The 4,470-nt window shown below is 38.6% G+C and overlaps 1 non-coding gene across 1 annotated transcript; it reads right to left on the bottom strand.

Moving 5' to 3' along the window:
- Nucleotides 1-722: 722 nt before the first annotated feature.
- Nucleotides 723-849, bottom strand: LOC130039574 (small nucleolar RNA SNORA9). The gene has a single exon (XR_008794927.1). It is a non-coding gene; the product is annotated as a small nucleolar RNA SNORA9 (small nucleolar RNA).
- Nucleotides 850-4,470: the final 3,621 nt, after the last annotated feature.

The raw sequence follows: 4,470 nt of genomic DNA, 5'->3' as shown, positions 1-4,470 counted from the left end.
TGTACAAGCTCTTTATTCACTCATCTCTTGTGGGCACTTGCGTTGTTTCCAGATCCTGGCTGCAGTCAACAATGCTTTGATGAGTACAGGTGTGGAGATGTCCTTCAGGCTGAGCCAAACCACAGTCTCTCCAGTGAAAAATGAGGTTCCTATCTGGCACACCCCCACTGGCACTTACTCATTTCTGGCTTTGTGTTACACATTTGTGAGTCCCCATGTGAGTGATATTTTATTTTCACTTTGATTTGCATTTCCCTTATAATCAATGATGACGAATTTCCTTTGCCTCTGGGTCAATTTCACATCTTGAGACCATGTCATTCCTTTCCACATTTTTGAATCGGTTTTTCTGTTGGAGAGCTTTAAGAGCGCTTTATGTATCTTGGATACTAGTCCTTTATCTTGTGTATGGTCTCAAAATCCTTTCAATCAGCAGAATGTCTTTTAATTGTAGGGCACATTGCTCATAGAATGCAGAAGTTTTCTAGTTTGAAATAGTTCCGTTTCTGTTTTTATTACCTTTGCCACTTGAGTTCTTACATTTCAGACTTCACTGTGGTCATGATTTTGGAGAGTCTTGCCTATGTTTCCCCAATGGATTTTTCAAGATTCAAGTGCAATATAAAAATTTTAACTTATTTGAGTTAATTTTTGTTTACAGCGTGAAAGAGGGGTCTATTTTCCCTTATTGCTTCTGTTTTATTCTTTTTCTTATTTTTCACGACTGTCTGAGATTTCTAACACCTTACTCTGGATGGAGCAGGTCAAGATCTCAAACCGTTTCATAATTGCAAGCACTGTGGGAAAGCACAGGGTCACTCCAGACCCAAGTATGATGAAGGTTTGCACCTAATTTCATTTTTTTAATTGTGACTATCTAGTTTTCCCGTAATCATTGGCTAAAGAGGTTTCCTTGCTCCAATTCATGCACTTCTTCATAAATAAATTGCTCATGCATCTGAGAGTTTCTCCCTGACCTCTCAATCCTATGCCATTGAGAAGAGACTTTTTTTCTTCCAGTACCAACCAATTTTGATTGCTAAAGCTTTGTGTCAGATTTTAAAGTCTGGGGACACAATGCCTCCCATTTTTCCTCAAGATTGCTTTGGCTATGTCAGGAGTTTTGTAGCTTAATGCAAATTTTAGAAAAATTTACTCCATGTCCTTGAATAAAGCCATGGAAATTTTATCGGAATTTGCTGTTTCTGTAAACTGCTTTGAGTTAAGATAGTCATTTTCAAGATGCCGATTCTTATGATCCTTAAACCAAGAATATGTTTCTATTACATTAGTTCATTTTAAATTCCTTTCAGAAGTTTTGCAGTTTTCACTAAATAGGTCTTTTACCTCCTTTGTTAAACTAAGGGGTTTCTGTTTTTACATGATTGCAATTGGGTTTATTTCTATTCTGGATTTGGGGGGGTGTTTTGTTGTTGTTTGTTTGTTTACATGTAAGAATAAATTAGAACCCTGTGCACTGGTTTTGTAGCTTGCTACTTTACTATATAAATATATTGTTTTGAGGAGTTTTTCAGAGGAGCCTTTTTGGGTTCCTACATACGAAATTCCTAACAGTGCTTTGCAGGTTTTAATAAGTAAATCTTTCACCTCCTTTCTAAAAATTGATTCCACATTACCTAATTTTTTTCATAACTATAAGCAGGACTTTTAAATTAAATCACTCTTTTATCATTGTTTACATATAAAATCACAAAAGATTTTCCTGTTTGCTTTCGTAAGCTGCAACTTTACTGTAAAGATTTATTGCTTCTAGGAGTGTTTAATTAATGATTGGATTTGCAGTCTTAGGGTTCTTGATATGTCATTTGTAAACAGTGAATTTGATTTCTTTGCCAATATGAACACAAATTTAAATTTTTTTCTTGCTTAATTTCTGTGGCAGCAGCTATCAGAACTGTATTGAATAATAGTGCTCTCAATATATTGTTACATCCATAACAGCGTTGGGAAGTCAAGCACTAAAGATACAAATTGTGATTGAAGCCGACTTCAGGTTAACCATGTCACCATAACACTAGAAAATACTTTATCTGTGAAACAAACAAAGAAAAAACTATAATGTATTTACAGAATAAAATAAGAGATTCACACTGTGCTAACATACACCTACAGAAAACAAAGGCAATAAGAAAAATACAAAACCCAAGAAAAGTAAGACATAAATAACATTTTTCCCTTTCTGATATCTGGGCCATTCTCAGTGGTACCTGAGAGTGACTCCCAGTTATTTGCTTGGGGACTTCCTGTGGACCTTGGGGGGCCAAGCAGTGCCAGGGACCCAGCACAGAAGATCCATGGCAAAACATGCTCTCAAGCCATCTGAGTCTTTGCTCTGGACAGAGGATTATTTTTTAAGGGCAATACTGACTCTGTCACCAGTGGCAATTACTTTTAATAAAAGTTTACTCTTCCCCATAAAAAAACATAAATGGCCAAATACATTTTTAAAAACACACAAAAGCCAATAACCTACTTTATATCGTCTACAAGAAATTCTCCAGCTCTAGAGACACACAAAGGTCAAAAAAATGGAAAGAGATTTCTCATGATGGGAGAATTATGCTGAAAGTGGACTATAGAACAAACATGATTGCCACTCAATGCCTCTTTTGCAGACCACAGCACCCAAAAGGAGAGAGAGAACAAAAGGGAATGCCCTGCCACAGAGGCAAGGTGGGACGGGGGAAAAGCGGGGTGGGAGGAATACCGGGATCAGTGGTGGTGGAGAATGGGCACTGGTGGACGGATGGGTACTTGATCATTGTATAACTGAAACCCAAGCACAAAAATGTGTAAGTCTGCAACTGTACCTCATGATGTCTCACTATAAAAAAAATTACATTGTCATCAAAACTTATTAAAATAAATAAATAAATAATGTTCTTCTGAAAAAATTTAAAAAATAAAAAAGGTTACTTAGGAAAAAAAAAAGAAATCCAAGCACAAAAATTTGTTAAGTCTACAACTGTACCTCATGGTGTTTCACTAATACAAATTTAAAAAAAAAGATTTCCCATGCAAATTTGCTCGAGCGGGCCCAGTAACGTCTCCATTGGAGACTGTTGTTACTGTGTCTGGCATATCGAATACTCTCGGTAGCTTGCCGGGCTCTCCGAGAGGGGCGGAGGAATCGAACTCGGGTCGGCCATGTTGGCCGCTTGTAAGGCGAACGCCCTACCGCTGTGAAATAATAGCCAAAAAGGAGCCACAAATGTAACCACAGTAATATTAGACAAAACACTTACCAAGAAAAGCCTGGATGAGTGTTTGGATGAGCACATGCGGCCAAGAGATCTGAGCGTTGGTGCTGGAGAAGCAGGAACCTTGAGAGCAGCGAGTGAATCCACGAAACTGTGAGGTCTGGAAAACGGGTCTGCAGCAGGAGATGAGGCAACCAGGGCATTTCCTCCCCAATGAAATGGGTTCATGTTTCCACGAACAGCCTTCACCAGGCATAGAAGAGGATGTTATCTGCTTAGATCCCTGTAGAAAAAGCTCCAGAATTTGTGTAATAGCTTAAAAAAGGTCAAAGGAGTGAGGAGCTCTCTTAGATCTCCCATCCTGTCCAGCAGCAAAATCCTGCTCTTTTGTTTCCACAGGGCAACCAACAATCACCCTAATACCAAAAGCAGTCAGAGACAGCACAAAAAAGGAAAACTACAAACCAATAGCCCTGAAAAATAAAGATTATATGAACCTATCAATAGATGCAGGGAACACATTTGACAAAATCCAACATCCATTAATGATTAAAAACTCTCAATAAAAAAACGGAGTTGGAGAAATTTCCCTCAATATAGTTAAAACCATTTAACACAAATCCGTAGAAAGCATAGTACTGCATGGAGGAAAACTAAAAGCCTTCCCTTTCTGATGAGGCACAAGAAAAGGATGGGCTTTCTCACAATTTCTATTCAATATTGTACGGGAAGTCCATGCCATAGTAATCACGCAAGAAGATATTAAGGTAACCAGGTAAAAATCAAGCTCTCTTGATTTGCAAATTACATGATCACTTCACTTAATCACTTAATCCCCGTTATTCATCGATTTATTCGAGCGGGTGCAAGTAACGTCTCCATTCATCCCAGTTGCGTGCTAGCGTAGCCCAATGGTATCTGTTCATTCTAGGAACATGCAGAGCGTCAAACCGATCATTTAGGGTCTTGACGAAGAAGTCTGACCATCTTATAGTTGGGCGTCCACGTGATCTTTTGATGTCCCGTGGAATCCAATCAGTAATGGCTCTAGTCCAGCGGTTGTCTGTAAATCTCATTACGTGTCCAGCCCATCTGATTTTTGATGTCTTGGCAAATGAGACAGCGTCCCTGATTCTTGAGCATTGACGAAGATCAGAACTCCGGATTCTATCTCTCATTTGAGTGAATCGTGATATTCCAAGCATAGTTCTTTTGATTCCTCTTTGAGAGACCCGAATAGCGTTCTCAT

Source organism: Sorex fumeus, unplaced genomic scaffold, assembly GCF_029834395.1.
Source record: "Sorex fumeus unplaced genomic scaffold, SorFum_2.1 ptg000088l, whole genome shotgun sequence".
Taxonomy (NCBI): Eukaryota; Metazoa; Chordata; class Mammalia; order Eulipotyphla; family Soricidae; genus Sorex; species Sorex fumeus.
The sequence above is the reverse complement of the archived record's forward strand: the minus strand, read 5'-3'. Positions and strand labels throughout refer to the sequence as shown.